At 34.3% G+C, this 18,985-nt stretch overlaps 1 long non-coding RNA gene across 2 annotated transcripts; it reads right to left on the minus strand.

Annotated features, from left to right (window-relative positions):
* Positions 1-4,595: 4,595 nt before the first annotated feature.
* On the minus strand, positions 4,596-6,458 carry LOC105767514 (uncharacterized). 2 transcript variants are annotated; one of them, XR_001125498.2, is made up of 4 exons: positions 6,086-6,457; positions 5,724-5,991; positions 5,126-5,587; positions 4,596-5,010 (listed from the first exon to the last, which is right to left on the minus strand). It is a non-coding gene; the product is annotated as an uncharacterized LOC105767514 (long non-coding RNA). The 2 variants fall into 2 exon arrangements; XR_008195142.1 differs by having other exon boundaries at positions 5,126-5,991; positions 6,086-6,458.
* Between the last annotated feature and the right edge of the window lie 12,527 nt (positions 6,459-18,985).

Here is an 18,985-nt window from a genome sequence, read left to right on the forward strand (position 1 = left end):
GATTGGAGTACTATTACCAGTAAAGCAACATTTATTTTTTAGTTTTGAAATTTAAATTCTCTCAAATAATTTAATAACATTGTTAAGATGAAATTTAAAAATGTATAATTTAAAAAAATTACAAAATTTTCCTAAGTTGATGTATTTTATTTTTAGAAATTTATTTTTTATTTTTAAATATTAAATATTAAATTTAATTATTAATATTGTTAAAATTTATATTCATCATTTATTTACCAACATGATTGCCCATTGGATTTCTTTTAATTTTAAAATGACAAGTAAATTTTTTTTAATAATTTAAAGTGTCAACAATTAAACTTAAATTTTAAAATTTAAAAAGAAAATAAATAATTAAATTCCTGAAAATAAAAATATAATGATTTATAAAAAGTAAGAGACTTATGATATATTTTAGCCTTTTTAAAAATCTAAAAAAACAACTATTAAAAATATTTTAAAAAAATTCATTTATTTTGATTTTTTAAGTTGACCCTTCCTTCCAAGGGGATTCGATTCTCTTGTTTCTTTCATTACTAACAAAAAGAATTTGTTATTTGCAGCATCGCCTCTAATCTTCCATCCATCACTCCACCACCAAATTAAGTATTTTGCTCTTATTTTCCGAACTTACAATTTATTACTTTCATCCTTTTCAATTATTTTTCTTATAGGAAATACCCAAATATTGAAACTCCACCTACATCTTTTAAATTAAAAAAAAAACTGCCTCGACCCTTGACCCAACATTTTATGAAAAATCGACTCCGACTCCAACCAGAATTTATTTTATTACGTTAAACAAATTTTGTAATTATAAAAGAACCAAATCAATTAATTTGATGTTACAAGTATGTTTGAACTCACAAGTTAGATTTTTTTTAACCATTAACCAACATAAATATATACGAGTTTCAAAGTGGAGAATTTTACAGTCATCCAAGCGTTGGTGTTGCAGAAATTTATAAAAGCAAGGGGAAATATACAAAAACCAACCTCAAGTAACACTAAAACTATCAACCCTTTTCTCATCACTACACAAAATTAATACACAAATAAAAATAATAATTATAAAACTTACGGTTAAGAGAGTTTCGATTGAGGGGTTCAATTGTAATTAAAAATTATAATAGAGGTCATTTTGTAAATATTTTGAGATTTAATTCACTCTGAACTTGATTGAAGTAAAAAAAAAATCGACATTATAAAATCGAATCCATCAAAATCCGTCAGTTTCAAAGTTTTTTTTTACCATTCCTGAAAACATATTATAATTTTAATGTATTATTTTCTATTAATTTAAAATAAAATAATGAATGCATATATGTAAATTGCGTTGTTTTGTGTTAAGAGGATAGGTATAGCATGTGTCAAAAAATTAGGTCTTCATGTCAATTAGGAGCTTGAAATCTTGTCATGTATAATATATATATATATATATATATTTATATATATATATATATATATATTAAAAATAAAGATTCGCTTGAACTGATAAATAAAAGAACTTATAGATGTTAGCGACATAAATCAAATAATTTTTTTATTTTTAAATTAAAAGAAAAAATAATACTACCCTCATAATAATATTTATTTTAAAAAGTATTTATTTTAATATTTTATTATATATTTAAATGACACTTGTCAACTTCTAATCCTATTTGTGGAATCTAAGATCTCCTCTCGGAGATAATTTCTCTTTAAAAATTTTATGAACTTTATTAAGACTTAGTTTAAGTTAAAAACTCTTTTGGAGCCATAAGTAATACTAAATAGACAACTTTTGAAATCGAAGGGCTTTTGAAAATTATTTTGAACCCAAAAGTAAAAACGATTTTTTTAACTGCTACTTTTGACAAAAACATTTTTAAGAACAAAAGATAATTTTAACCCTTATAAAACTATTTTATATAATATTTATATTGGGTATGTAATTACATTCCTATTGAATTTTATTTTAAATATATAATATAAAATATAAAATATTATATATTTAAATTTTATTTATTATTTTTAATATTAATATAGTTTAGATATTTGAATTAATTGATATAAATAAATATTATTAATCACTTAAAAATATTTAAAATTTCTATTTCATATATTAAATTATTAACAACAAATTATAATAAATTATTCTTTATATTCTTATTAAAATATCATAATATTAACTAATTTAAATATTATTTAAACACATATTTGTTACCTTATTACACCATGTCTAAAATGGACATTTTATTTCTCAAAAGTATTTTTTGACAACAATGCTAAATATTTAAATCTTAAACTAAACTTTCCAAATAAGCATATCAATGTTTATCAAAATTAGATATCGGCGGCTACCAGAAGGTAAGCCGACCGGACGTAATAAATATATTGTGCTGAAATGTCCGCGGATTGGGTAGTATGTGGGCTATTCATAGGCTTCGGCACACGCTGAAGTGTCATAATCCTCAAATTGTCTTATTAATTGAGACCAAATTGATTGGGAGTCGCATGGAAAGAGTAAGGGGATAGATTTTCACACTGATGGATCTTGATAGGGTCTTAGCTTAGCATGGAATGTGAATGATTTAGTCATGCTTCGCGGCTATTCAAAAAACCATATTGATGTGCAAGTTGAAATGAAATGAGGAGATATTAAATAGAGATTTACTGGATTTTCTGGTTCCCCAGATTTGCGACATAGAGAGGAATGTTGGGACTTGCTCAAAAGTCTTGGAAGGGATCAAAGTTCCCCTTAGTTAGTGTGTGGGGATTTCAATGAAATATTGTATTCTTTTGAGAAAGTTAGTGGTTTGCCACGAGATGAACGTAAAATGGAACGTTTTGGGAAGATTTTAAAAGAATGTCATCTAGTTGATATGGGTTATTCCGGACCTCCTAACACTTGGGAGAGAGGGAATCTTCCAGAGACAAACATTCGTGAGAGGCTAGTTAGGGGAGTGGCAAATGCTGCATGGTTGAGTTTATTCTTGAAGTTTTCCTTATGTCATCTCCCACACTCCATTTCGAACCATTATCCTATCCTAATTAAAACCGATCAGGATGAATCAGGAGAGGGCGAAAGATTTTTAGGTTCGAATCATGATGGTTAATGGAATCTTGTGCAAGAAAAGTAAAAAATATTTGGGAATCAAATAAGGGTTCAATTTTGGAAAAATTGGAAATTGTAAAATTGGGTTTGAAATTGTGGGAAAGAGGGATTAAAGAAAAATGAGCAGAATCTTCCAAGCAACTACGTACAGAGTTGAGTAGACTGGTGGAACTTGACAAAGATTATGAGAATTTGGCTGAGTTATTTGATGTTAAACTTCACTTGAATTTGGAAATTGACAAAGAAGAGGCTTATTGGGGACAACGTGCTCGAGCAAATTAGCTGAGGTTAGGCGATAGAAACACCAAGTATTTCCACATTTTTACTTCCCATAGAAAGAGGCAAAATAGTATTCAAAAATTGATGAAGGAAGATGGTAATTGGGCTAAAAATGAGAGGAAAGTGGAGGAAACGATGCGTAATTATTTTGCTAACATTTTTTATTCAAAAGGTGTTGATTGCATAGAACGTGTCTTGTCAGGGGTGGATAAATGCATCACAGATGGTATGAATCAAATGCTTTTATCCAAGTATACAAATGAGGAAATATTTAATGTGTTAAAAGGAATGGGCCCAACTAAAGCTACTGGTTGTGATGGTTTTCCAACGACATTTTTTAAAATTTCTAGAGTATCATATGGGATGATGCAAGTGCTTTCTGTCTTAGCAATTTTGAATGATGGTTTAAATATGGAACCTCTAAATGCTACTAATATAGTGCTGATTCCAAAAGTTGCTCAAGTTTTGAAGGTGGAAAATTATAGGCCTATTAGTTTATACATGGTCTTATATAAAATAATCTCGAAAATTATTACAAACCGTTTTCAGTAAATTTTAGATTATTGCATAGATGAGGCCCAGAGTGCTTTTGTACCGAGGTATATGATTACAAATAATGTTCTTTTAGCTTTTGAAATTTTTAATTCTTTCAAGCACAGAAGAACAAGCAAAAAAGGTTCACTTGCACTAAAGTTGGACATAATCAAAGCCTATGATCGAGTGGAATGGACATTTTTACAAAAAATGATACTGAAGATGGGTTTCGACTCGACTTGGGTAGACTTTATTATGCAGTGCATTAGCACTGTATCGTACTTTATGGTGATTAATGGTATAGAGGGCCAAAGTTTTAAACTTACCCGAGGCTTACGACAAGGGGACCCTTTAAGCCCCTATTTATTTTTAATCTGTAGTGAAGTTCTCTCTTATTTGATGAGATTGGATATAAGAGAAGGTGTTTGGGGGGGAGCCAAAGTTAGTGGACGTCGTCCGAAGATCTCTCATTTATTTTTCTTAGATGATTGTATCCTATTTGGAGAGGCTTCAATTGGTGCAAATATGTTGAAAGGTATCCTAAAGGAATAAGAGGAAGTTTCGGGCCAATGTGTGAATTATGGAAAATTTACGGCTTTTTACAGCTCTAATACTTTTGGCCAGTCTAGTGAGATTATTTCACAGATTCTAAGGGTTCATAATTCAACAAATCTCGAAAAGTACTTGGGCATCCCTAACATGGTGGGTCACAGAAAAAAGGAGGCCTTTCAATTACTTAAAGATCGGTTTAGATGTAAGATTGATAGTTGGAGCACAAGACTCTTATCTCAAGGAGGTAAAGAAATATTTATAAAATTAGTCTTACAAGCAGTCCCGACCTATACTATGGCTTGTTTTCTACTTCCTAATTCTCTTTGTAAAGAAACAGAGGGCATTCTTGTGAAGTTCTTGCAAAGTACTTGCGCGTATGTTGAAAGCTAAGTATTATCCCGAAATAGATTTCATAAATTCAAGGTTAGGGAGTCTACATTCCTATAGTTGGAAGAGTATTTGGGCTACCAAAGGGATACTCCAAGATGGGATGTACTGGAGAATTGGGAATGGGGAAAGAATTCCAATTGTTGGAGCTGCATGGGTGCCTGATTCAGAGAATCACAAAATTCAAATTGTTAGTACTATTCCAGATTCAATTATGGTAGCTGATTTTATTGTTAAACAATTTAGGCTTTGGAATGAAGAACTTATTAGAAGTACCTTGAGTATGACTGATGCATAACATATTTTAAGCATTCTGTTGGCTTGTAATCCTCAGGATGATTTTTTGTTATAGAAAGGGGAAGCATCTGGTAAGTATTCTATCAGTAGTGCTTACAAAATGCTTTTACAATTATCGGGTGATCCTAATCATTTACAGCAGCAAACATAATATATGCCTTTTCACAAGAAATTATAAGGGCTTAATACAATTTGGAAATATTGTAAAAACTACATCTCTACTTTGTGTAATCTACAGTACAGAAGGTTAATAAACAAGGTTGTGTGTCCAAAGTGTGCAACGTCAGTGGAGACTCGCAAACATGTGTTTAGGGTGTGTCCTGTTACAAGGGATACATGGAGATATTTAAATGTATGTTGGCCTAAGATAGGGGATGAAATGAGCCTTATGGATTGGGTTACCTGGTACTTTGATTCCAATACCATAGGCCATTGCAGAATCTTCGCATGCACAATTTAAGTTTTATGGACGGAGAGAAACAAATGGATTCATGAATGGAAAAAAGATCTAGTTCAGAAATTGTTAATTTTATAAAAAGTTACATTGCTGAATTAGATAGGTTGGGAAAAACTTTACCCGTAAGTGTGATAGGAAATGAAATCTAGAGGCCATCGCAAACTCCGTTTGTCAGAATCAACTTTGATAAGGCTTTCAACAAAACCAATAACAGTTCTTGCTCGGGGATTGTAGTAAGAGATTCTAATAGGGAGATATTGGGAGTCAGATATGTTCTAAATCAAAATATACCTTCTGCATTTGAAGCCGAGGCTTTCTTGTTTCTAGGGACTTCTGTTGGGTGTGACGATGAAAGTTAAGGAAGTGGAGGTTGAAAATGATGTGAGATCTGTTATGAAAAAAATATAGAGTAGATCGACAGATAAATCAGTAATACAAGCTTACATTAGTGATTGTCAAGATCTGAATAATAGCTTTCAAACCTGTGTTTTTCTATTTGGGCATCGATTGAAAAATGAGATTGCTCATTTGCTTGCAATTGAAGGTTTGCGTAGAAAGGAACAATGGAATTTGGATCAGGGGTTCCTATTTTTGCACGAATGGCAGTGGAGCGTGATCGACTAAGATATTCATTTGCTAGGAATGAGATGAGTTCCCTAGAAAATTAGAGGAATCAGAGGACGTGAGAGGGAATGGGGGAAAGTAGAAGTCATCTGGTGCATTGAAAGGATAATGAATTATGTTTTGTTGTTTTCCAATGTGCATCAAGAGTAGTGCTTAATTAATGCTATTGTTAAAGTTCAAGAGATGCTTCTAGAGCAACACTTGAGTTCAACTGGATTGGGCCATGCTTCTTAGTTCGTTATTTCTCTTTGTTTTTTGGTTGTTTTTGGTTGTGTTTCTTTAATAAATAATCCAACTATTTTATTCAAAAAAAGAAATCTTAAACTAAACTTTTTAAAAACACTTCTTAACTAAAATTTCACAGCAACTTTTAAAAACATTTCTTAAAAACAATATTAAATTAGCCCTAACTAACGAGGACACCTATTCAATCTCAAGTTGAAAACAAATAGTATATTTACACTTTACTTTTCTTTCTAGAATCAAGCAAATTAGAAAAGAAAAAAAGTTTATAGATTATAGATTCAAGGGTCGTTTGATCCTTATATAGATAGTTTCATAGCGGCGTGTCATCGTTAGGGTTTCTGCACTAAAGGATCAAACCACCAATTGCAGCCATGGTTCTCAAGTATGCTCATTCTCTCTTCCTATCTTTTTCTTAAAATCATTTGGAAATCATGACTTAGCAATCTCATTTAAAAAAACTCATATATTTAATTTCTTGAAAAAAATTGGGGTTCGTGATCTGTCTTCAATGTCAACCTGATTAAATTATTATTAATTTATCTTCTTATTTATTTTAATTAAAATTAAATCATGAAATTAATATTTTTACATATCTTTCTGCTATATTTTTCATGTTAATTTGCATGAAAAATTAAAAATTACTTTTTAATAAGATGCGAAAGTGGAAAATTAATTTAGTTACTTTTGGCATTGGGCTTGTAGAATGTTCATCATGTGATAATCAGAGTGGGTTTTTAGAGTTTGTATATGCGGGTATATCAAGTTCGGTTAAAAATTATCTTGCAAAGATTATTTGTATTCTATGGGCATTTTTCCATTTTGCCAAAAGTTTGTAATTTAGTTTTGCAAACCTTGCATTTTTATCATGTTGGCATGTCAAGACCTAGCTTTGCTGGTTTAGCGAGGCCAAGATATGCCTCGGGAAAGGTATCAAATTCATTCGAGTCGATTCTTAGGTAAATTTCAAATTCAATTCGATTTGAAGTGGTGATTGTTATGTTGTTAGTTTGGTAATGAACAGTTTTCTTGTATGGATTTGTTTAGGTCTTCCTCTTGGAAAATGAACAGTTTTCTTGTATGGATTTGTTTAGGTCTTCCTCTTTTCCAATTCAAAATGTAAAAGGTACTTCCACAACCATCTAAAGCAATCAAAACTTACATGGACAACCATATATATGTGTCACAGGGCTAGAATTTTAGTATCGCAATCTGTGCGGCCTTAGGCAGTTCTATCATTTCGAACATGTCTAACTCAGCCTAACTCCCACAAAGTGAGACTCTTGTAGAATTCCTCCAAGGCACCAATTTATATAGCGGAAGTATCAAGCCAAAAAAATGCTTAAAAGAACATAATAGTCACAGAAAGACAATGCATGAGAGGCGTTTGAGTATATGCTTTTAATTGTATTCACTCTCAAAGAATACAGGATACAGTGGATGCTATGGATGATTTACAACTGAGGGGGAGGCTCTCTATTCATAGTTAGGCTCCCTCAAATCCAACGGTCTAGCTAAATTTACATCGACGGCTATCCCTACAATTAAGGGATTTATAAAATTACATAATCAAATCTAATCTAATCTTATCGAAATTATTCTGCACAATATTTTGAGATTAGTTTCCCTATTTACCAATGTAACCTAACTTTTTATATCTACTTTATTGGGCCACCCGGGCTTCAAATAGATAGGCTTCTTCAATAGTTTTTTGAATCGGGTCAGTTCTCGTGGGTCAAATGATCCTTATCTAACTGATATACCTCCATAAGATGCATTTGTACGATGTTTACAGGCTTTGCACCTTGACCTGTGACATTCTCACCACCCATTTTCGCAACGCCCTCATTGTGCTCTCGGAATGACACTAACTTGATTCACCTTGAAATTTTCTTGATGCCTTGGCTTTTTCTCGGCTATTCTCACTATTGGCTTGTCCTTCCCTTCGAAACCATCACTTCGACTTCTGTTGGCTCTTAACTTGAACCGTCTCACTCATTCATACATATCGTTCGTAAGAAGTTAACACTTTCACTTGCCCACATTGTGATTTTTCTCGATCTGGATTTGCGTGATCCACACAATTGGGCTTTTGCATTCCCACGTTGAACACTAGGTTGACCTTGAGTTTTACCAACAGCTCCGGTCTGTACGTCCCTCAACTTTCCCACTTCAGAACTCTGAAAGGGCCCATATGTTTTCACCAAGCCAACAAGTTAGAATGTAAAACACTACCAAAGTGCTCGAAATATAGTTTACTCGTAGCATTTACTCATCTTGAAAATCCAGTTTGCATCACCATTTTTCCCCCAAAGTTTGATGCACAACCCACCTTTCCCATAAGTGGTAGCTCTACTGATGACCATACAGGCCTCATATTGGTCTCATGCTCCAGTAGTATTTCCAAAGGAGCTTTCTTAGCAGTTCAATCTACCGAGTCAATGTTCTTCCCATACGAAGCATCATCGGCTAGCTGGATTATCGACAACACATTGGTTCCAACCTTCATATCTCAATTTACCTACACAATAATTCTTGATAACAGACCATTAACTATATGAATTTAATCAACCTAAGGAAAAAGAACCGCCTTAATCTTGTCAAGGAATTTCAAGTCAAGCATAAAATTGTAATAATTTAACTGGATTATCTCAAAATCTTCATTACCCTTCCATTCACCGATTTGTAGCTCCACGCCTCGAGCTACTCCCATAATTAGGGCTTCCTCAAAATTTACCATTTTGATCTTCTTATTTGATTTCCTAATCAAAAGACCAAGTTTCCTCGTAGCTTTTTCCGATATGAATAAGTATGATGCTCCATATCAACAAGAGCAATCCTTTTCTGACCTGTGATGTTAATGTCCGCAATTATCAACCCCACCTCCATGTTATTCCTCTTTACAGGAGTGAGTACCATTGAATTAAGCTTCGATGCCTTCTTCTCATTAGGCTCCGCTTTCTCCCCTTTACTAGTCGTAGGCTGCTTAACTCGCTCTAAAAAATTTCACATCCTATGCAGACCATAAGGAAAGAAGCACTTCACTGGCTTCTTACCACTCGGTTTGACCCTCTTGGCATTACCTCTACTCACGATCACACCAAGCTTTATGGGCACTTCCTTTAGCTCATCATTCCCTTTGCCAGCGAAAAACAAAGATATCTTTGGGTCTTTAATCGTATGCGGTCCCTTGCAAAGGTAGCATTTTATGTTACTCCCCTTTTCATTCAGGTTGTTGGGTCTCTATTTCCCACTCGTGGTTTCTTATTACCACCGTCTCTACTACTACCATTGCTATCATTGCTATGTCCCTCTTTATCTTCCTTATGGTCTCACCCAGCATTACACTTCCTATTAGGTTTGGAAGACTCGAATCTGTCTTTCTTCAGGACAAGTTCAACTAAGGACTCTGCTACTGTCATGGCTTTGGTACGTTCCTGGACTTCTCGGTGTTGCAACTCTTGCTTCGCCTCTTGCTTCACCCACGGCTTCAACCCATCCATAAAGGAGAAAAGTGATTCCTTCTCATTCAAATAAGAAATTTAGAGCATGAGTTTATTAAACTCCCGCACATACTCCCTAACTATAGCGCCCCATTCCTGACCTTTAAGAAGGATCCAAGAATGGTATGTTACAGCCTTAAAATCTTTTCCGTACAGAAATGTAATTGGTGGAACCTTATGTTTAAAAAAGCAGTTAGGTCTATACTAGCAGAAATATATAAAACATTAAGCTTAAGGACCTGAACACTTTTAAAACATAAAACTTCATTGCAAGGATTTAAGAAAAGAACACAGTTTAACAAATGCAAATTTTAGTTATAAAATATTGTTATTTAAATTTCAAGCCTTGATGCCACCCTCATTTGTCATGCATAATACAAAATCACTAGAAGCCTCACATAGTATGTATCCTCTGGCTTAGTTCTTAAAGATAAACTTACTCTATTTATCTTCCCTTATCCAGACCACCAAAGAAATAATACAAAATCACTAGAAGCCTCACATAGTATGTATCCTCTGGCTTAGTTCTTGAAGGTTCATTTATTTCTTTGGTGGTCTAGATAAGGGAAGATAAACTGAGTAAGTTCATAAACTTTAGTGAGTTCTAGAGTGGCCATTAGGATATTTATACACCACACAGATATGATGACTCTTCCCAACTCAGTGGAACATACAGTTCACCCATTGGCAAATACACCACACAAATTGACTTCATATAGCTTACCTATTGATGAATACCAAACTTACACAGACTTTAATAGAATAGGAATCATTTTGGTACATACACTATGCCCATGCATTCATGCAGACAACCTCTTTTGTGCTAGCCAAAAATCCTAGTCCGTGTTCAGAGATTGTATCGTTCGTTCTTTTTTTTTCTTCTGTTACATTTTGCTAATTTGGTTTGCATTACACTTACCTTATCAAAGGCTATATAATGTCACTAATATATCACGATCTGTCAGTTCAATGCTTTTTACAATGAAGGCAATGCCATGAATTCACTTCTTTTGTTTTGACCATATGATTCCTTTTTCAGAGTAAGGTGCGTAATGACTCAGCATGAAGTAAGACCCTTTCATTTCTTATACTAACATGCAAAGCCAGAATTTTCATCAGATAGACAAACTTACATCGAACCAGACATGTACAACACACACATAGGGTATGAAGGAACTCACCAAAAGATGCAGAGGAGACTAAACAGCAAGTCCCTTGTCTTTTTCTCGAGAGCTTTCAGGAGTTTCTTGAGCTATAACATAAATAGTTAACTTATCATATCATGTTTTTCAGAAGAACTAAAAGCTTTCAATAACACTTAATCAAGAAACCTAGAATCTAGAAGTTTCCTTCCCTTAATCTCTAGCTTGTCCCTAAAGCATGAAACCTTAAGGACCCATAAAAAAATCGTAAAAATAACTAGAGTTTCATCGTTATTTACCAGGTTTCACAATAGTTAAGTTAGCTGATTAAAACGAACTCTAATCCTTTAAACAAGCTTTAGCTTTGACGCTTCCTAAAAAATGCAGAGAGAATTTTGAAAAGAAGTATGAATTGCCAAAGAAATTATAGTTATTGCTTAGGAAGCTAAAGTTGGCTTTATATAGGCGCACAGGAAAGGAAAACTTAGTGGACAAGCTTATTTCCTTCCTCTAACTTTTCTTCGATACCCATGACTAATAGTTTTCTCTTTCATCTTAAATGCATGTCATTTCATATTTAGAAACTTTGTCCAATCCTGACTAGTCCTCATTAAGCCAACTAAATAGTTTAATCAGAGAATAAAATAACAATATATTACTCGTTCTTATCAGACTAGGGGTTTAACAATAAAACTCACTATTTTCATTTATCTGCTGGGCACCATATTCTCCATTGAAGAATTCGCCAAACTTTAGAGCTTGCCTAATTAGGGCTTCCCCCAATGGCACATTCGTAGACCTTAAGTACTTAAAATTCTAACCATTTCCTTACTCGAAAGTCACACTATAAGCCTTAGTTCAATTAATAATACTCGAGTACTACACTTCATTGGGCGGGATGTTACACTAATGTGCCTCGTTGTGTACGTCGTTGCAACTTTGTCTGAGCTTCATCCTTGGCATACTCCAGGTAAAACTGTGCATTGAATTCCTTTTGAAACTCCACCCAAGTTCCAATCTCAGTCTCACCACGTGTCACATTTGTGGACTTACGATGCCACCATAACAAAGCAACTTTAATAAAATACATGGCAACAATGTTTACCTTAGTACCATCATCATCAATGCTCATTGTTCAGAATTATTGCTCCATTGCCTAAAGAACTACTTCTCTCATAGACCTTGCCCCCTTGAATTCTTTTGGTTTGGGAACATCCTTTACTTGTTGCTTCGTCCTCGAAGCCAACATTCCATTACCAAAGAAAACCTTGGAAATCTTGATCTCCCTTTTAAGTTCAGCGATCTCTTGATTCGAAGCTGACACCACAGCCTCGAAAGTATCATTCTGTCTCGTCAACTTGTTCTCTATGAAACAGAGAGAATCCCACACATAGTCCTTAAGCTACTTCTTCATGGATTGCAACCCTTATGTGAGTCCTCGCCCAATTTTCTCTAGTGTTTCTCACACATCCTCAATAGACTTCTCGAGTGACCACTTTCCCTTCTAAAGCTGACAACATGTCCCTCAATCGACCTACTTTTCTAGCCCTCCCATGGGTCTCTATTGGCACTCTGATTGGTAACTTCTTTCAACATCTCAACTATGCCTTCGTAACCCAAACTCTGATACCAATTGTCACGGGGTTAAAAAATTAGTCTCGCAAATACAACTAAGTCAACCTAACTCCCACAAAGTGAAGATTCTTGTAGAATTCCTCCAATACATCAATTTACATAGAGAAAGCAACTCAAGCTAAATGAATGCTCAAAAGAACAAAATAGCCACAAAAAAATAATACACAAGAGGAAGGCTATCTATTTATAGTTGAGCTCCCTCAATTCCAACGGTCTAGCTAAATTTACATTGACGAACGAGTTGAAGCATATTCCTACAATTAAGGGATTTACAAGATTACATAATAAAATCAAATCTTATCTTATCAAATATTAGTCTCCGGAATCTTCTAAGATTAGTTTCTCTATTTATCAAGGTAGCCTAACTTTCTATATCTACTTCATTGGGCCACATGGGCTTCAAATAGATAGACTTTTTCAATAGTTCTTTGAATTGAGTCAGTTCTCATGGATCAAATGATCTTCATCTAATCGATAGACCTCAATGAGAAGCATTTTGTGCGATGGTCACAAGCTTTGCACCTTGGCCTGTAACATAGGAATCAACATAAAAAAAAGCCAGTGTCATTTGTGTAAAACTAAATTTCCTTCAAAAATTTGCATTCCATTTCTTTTTCCAATGTCATTTGAAGTAAGTATATTTGATCATAACTTGAGAGCAAAAATCATGTTTAGCAGTCAGATTTATTACTGCATATTACTATTGGTAATAAAACAGAAAACATTGAACAAGGTCGGGCATATCATTTTACCTATCATCTATCTAATAAAAGTTAGAGAAATATCAAAGAATGATTATTTTATGTCTCTCAAAATTGGATGTGAGTGTTGGATATGGATATGTGTTTAACCTGATTTTCTATTACGAGATGATTTCTAAAATTGAAAAATAACCAAAGTAGAGAAGAAACATAATAGAAATGAGGAGAGACAGACTGAAATATTTTCTGATTAATTGATGACTCATAAAACATGTTTGCCTCATTCCCTCTGGTTCTGTTATATGGGAAAAAAGAATTTCCACGTGGAACAAAAGAAAAGAAAATGATTATAGGGCTAGCTAAAACACATCGTTTTGCATCAGTAGATTAAAATGATTTGTTTTATTAAAGTCCCCCTACCCTAAACACTGCATTGCATATTAACTTAAAACATAGCAAAATTAACGGAACTTAAACCCATTTCAACTAGTTAATTCATCCCATCAAAAGATCATTAACCTCAAGGATCAAAGTCTGGATATTGTTGCTTAAGGATAGACAAAACCTCCCAAGTAGCATATTCTGGAACTGAGTTTGTCCACTCCACCAAGACCTCAGTGATAACTTAGTGACCCTTTTTGGTGACTCGACGATCCAAAATTTGAGATGGCTTCTTTAATAACATACCTTTAGGCTCAGTAGGTGGCAATGTGGCAGAGACAAGTTGGTGACCAACATGACATTTGGGCTGAGAAATATGGAAAGTTGGGTGGCTATTAGTGCCAAGGGGCAGGTGCAAGGTATAGGCTACATCACCAACCTTAGCTTAATCAAGAATGGTTTACAAAGTATTGAAGAAAGCTTCTGATTATTTTACCCTTCTCAATGAATGTTGTTGGTAGGGTTGTAATTTTAAATACACCCAGTCACCTACTAATAAGCTTTTGTCACTTCTCTTCTTATCTGCATAGTGTTTCATACAGTCTTGGGCACGTTTAAGGTGGTACCTGAACAACTTTCGAGCAACTTCTCTTTATTGTAGGCTACAGTCCACACTATCGACCATGGAATATCCAACTAAGTAAAGGAGGTGTTGAAGAGGTGGTTGAACATATAAAGCCTCATAAGGAGTTGTTTGAGTGGCAGAGTGGTAGTTAAAGTTGTAACACCATTTTTCCAGTAAGAGCTAATAAACCCAATCCCTTAGTCTTTCAACTATCATACAACATAAATATCCCTCGAGACATTGGTTGAGTACTTCTGATTGGCCATTAGTTTCTAGGTGGAAAACTGTAGATGGCTTACTTTTAGTGTTAAGCCTTCGAAACATCTCTTGCCAAAATGAGCTAGTGAACACTCGATTCCTATCAGACACAATAGCATCAGGTAACCTATGCAACTTATAAATGTTATCCAGAAATGCTGTAGCCACAGTAGCAACAGTATAAGGGTGAGCGAATGCTATAAAATGACCATACTTGGTCAGTCGATCAATAACCATCAAGATTGTATCTCTCCTTTTTGAGAAAGGCAAGGGTTGAAGGAATAGACAAAGGTTGAAGGAGACCAAGCTAAGGAGCAGTATCATATTTACAATGCTGACAGACTATGCACTATTTGACCCACTTATTGACATCAATATTAATCCATTTCCAATAGAACCCATTGGCTATCCTATGCCTAATAGCGTGAGTACCTGAATGGCCCCTAGTGTCACGGGCCGCAGTTCAAAGCCCGTGACCATCGCACCAAATGCATCCATTGGAGGTCTATTGTGTAGATAGGGATCATTTGCCCCATAAGAACTGGCCCGATTCAGTAAGCTGTTGGAGAAACCTGTCAAATTGAAGCCTGGTTAGCCCGATAATAAAGATATGACAACTTAGGCTATTTTGGTAACTAATTTTAGAAGATTGATAGAATCATATATTGTAAAGATTAGATTAAATTTGATATGACATATCTTGTAAATCCATAAAATCAATGGATATGGTTAATCTCGTCCGTCGATGTAAATGTATCTCGACCGTCAGTTTTGGGGAGCCCAACAATAAATAGAGAGCTTCCCCCTCATTTGTACCCACTCTATTCATTGTTTCATTATTCTTTGTGAATAAGAGATTATTAAGAGCACTTACTCAAACACTTTGTGTGCGCTTTTCTGTTGTTCTTTTTTGCTTCTTTTTGCATAAATCACTTCCGCTATACAAATTGGTTCCTTGGAGGACTTCTAAAGGAATCCCCACATGAGTAAAGAATGACTTAGGCGAGTTTAGATAAACGGATTGCCTAAGGTTGTACGGATTGCGAGACGAAAGATCTAGCCCCGTGACACTAACAGCTTCTTCATGAAAGTAGGTGAACAACTCATTTCTAAGTGCTAAATCCAATCCCATAATAATTTTTCCCTTCCTTTTAAAAAAATGACCATCCCAAGCATATTTTGGATAAGATGAGGGCTGATGTTGTAGTGTTTCACAAAGGTTCTTGAGCCTCTATTCTTGTTGCCATGAAGTTTGCACCCTGTTCAGTAAATTAGAAACTATAAAAGTGCTCCTTAATTTCCAACACCACCCTTCTCCAGTAATAGGATGTCCAGATAACCCATCAGCTACCACATTGGTACTTCCTTTCCTATAGACCACATGAAAGTCGTATTCCAACATTTTTACAGCCCACTGTTGTTGGAAGAGGGTAATGGCTTATTTATTTGAAAGAAATTTCAGGCTCTGATGGTCAGTTTTTATACAAAAATGACGCCCTACCAAATATGAATGCCACTTTTTAACAACTAGTAAGGCTACTAACATCTCTTTTTCATATATTGAGAGGGATTGATGTTTAATGCCCAGGGCTTTTTTGAAATAAGCAATGGGGTGGCCCATTTGTTGTAAAATTGCTCCCATACCGGTACTACTTGCATCATTGTCAATGTAAAATTCTACTTGGAAATTAGGCAAGGCAAGGACAGGTGTTAAACTCAAAGCAAATTTCAAGGACATGAAGGTCTGATCAACTTGAGGTGACCAACTCCAACTTTCCTTCTTTAACAATTCAATCAATGGTTTGGCTATAGACCCGTATCCTTTGATGAACCTTCTATAGTACCCTGACAACTCTAAGAACCTTCTTAACTCCTTAAGTGATTGAGAAACTTTACAAGGCATTACATTGTCTATTTTTTACTTATCCATAGCTACATTTCCATGTGAGATTATGTGCCCCAAATAATCAACCTGCTCAACTCCAAAATGGCACTTACTTTTCTTTACATAAAGTTGTTGAGCCTTTAGGATGTCAAACACCTTCCTTAGATAGTCTAAATGATCCTACTAGGTCACAAAATAGACAAGTATATCGTAAAAATACTAGCACAAACTTTCCCAATAGAGGCTTAAATATAGAGTTCACAAGGGCCTGAAGTGTAGATGTGACATTAGTGATATCGAATGGCATAACTAGAAACTCGTAGCGCCCTTCCTGTGTCCTAAATATAGTCTTATGGATGTCAGGCTCCCACATCTTGATCTGATGATAGGCTGATCCAAGATCCAACTTGGAAAACACCACTACCTTCCCCAATTTTCCAATAATTCTTCAATGGTAGGAATTGAGAATCTATCTTTGATGGTTAACTAATTCAAATGCTTGTAATCTACACACATTCTTCATGTGCCATCTTTCTTTTTCACCATTACCATGGGAGAAGCAAAAGAACTATTTTTGTCTCTGATTATGCCAGGCTGTAGCATTTCTTGTATCATCCTCTCAATTTCATTCTTTTGTATCGTAGGTGTAAACCCCTAACCCGAATCCGTCGCTAAAATAGGGTTACGGAGCATTACCAAAATTTACAAATTAATTTTCAGACATTTCATTTCATCTAGCATTTATATTTGAAACCAACCAAAATCAAAACATTAATGAGTCAACGTTGGCCAAATTAACTTATACATGCCATTATAATCAGAATCAAATCATCCAAAATTAAAACCATAGTACTCATGAAGCTATATTCATCAACTCACAAGGTGAATAAATTCACAGTATCACTTACATATTATCCCAAACTTAGTAGGACTTTATATAACTTTAACTCTTCATAATTTCTTTATTTTCATTTTCATTTCTTTACTTTCCACACTTATTGCATATGCGTGACACACAAGTCATAAACATATCATTCAATCATAGTCACAAGCTAGTGCATTTAAGTAAAGCCTTTTCCGAATTGATCACATGATAAGTCATTTCATAAGAAATTGCATAATTTAAACCATACCACTTTTTCATGAACATTAGCATATTTTCCCTCAAATACTTATCAATTCAATGCTTCCATTAAATAATCATATTACTATTCAACCAATAGCTTGGTACTTGCCTAAGCATCAAGCAACAACACTGGTTAGTGTACTTGTACACATTACATATAACATCATCATGCATAATTTTCTTGTATCAACATATTAAAGATAATCATACATTTATATGTCATGATACATATCATTCCCTTATCGTTTCTTCATAGGTATATATATCATTCATTTCATTATTTCGATATTTCATGTACCATCATTTTCATGAATTTCGCGTACATACCGATAATAGTTCATTTCAAACTCATGTTATCTCACTTCAGAACTTTACCCGTTATATCATTTAAATATCAATGGTTACATTTATTTTAGATCAATACCAATAATAATCTATAAATCTTTCAATTCAACCACATAAGTCTTTTATCGTTTCTTTCTGTATCAAAGAACGACTTACGAATATGAGTACATTGTTTTTAGAAGCCCGAAGGCTGAACTTAAGCTAATGAGAGCTAAACAGATAGTAAACACGAAAGTTCGCAACAAATGCTGAACCTCGGTTTACTTGGATAATTTGTTGTCAATTCATCCTTTACATTTGTAATGCCAAAACCAAGTTATGGTTTTATTTGTCAATTCATCTTTTGGCACAGAACAGCTGTACTCAATCCCGCGTTCAATCCAAACTTGGTATTAAATTCGATAATATATTTCCAATAATAATTCAATTCCATGTTTTCTATTACCCTTATTATTTTTCATATTTATCCAGTTGAATTTCTCGAAAATTCGATATATTTTCAGAGGTACAGTTTTAGTGTACAAATTCGGGTCCGTCAATTCATATTCAGGTGCGCACATTTCCATTTCAGAGAGCACACTCCCGCGAACCTCATCCTTACAGCGGGATTACCAGTCCAGGCTAAATCCCCTATAATATAAACTCATAGAGTATTGTCGGGATTACCAATCCAGGCTAAATCCCTTGCAACGACAATTACTCTAATGAGCTTAGATCTGAATTACCAGTCTAGGCTAAATTCAGACCCTAATTCGGATTACCCGTCCAGGCTAAATCCATTTTCTACATATTCTTCGAGAGAGCCATATCAGGATAGGATCACCCATTCGGGCTAGTTCCTTTTTACCGTCAATTCCCTTTCAGAGATCCATCGAATTTTTTCTTTCATTCAATCGGGATTTATTTTCTCTTTT

This window comes from Gossypium raimondii, chromosome 4 (genome assembly GCF_025698545.1).
Source record: "Gossypium raimondii isolate GPD5lz chromosome 4, ASM2569854v1, whole genome shotgun sequence".
Taxonomy (NCBI): domain Eukaryota; kingdom Viridiplantae; phylum Streptophyta; class Magnoliopsida; order Malvales; family Malvaceae; genus Gossypium; species Gossypium raimondii.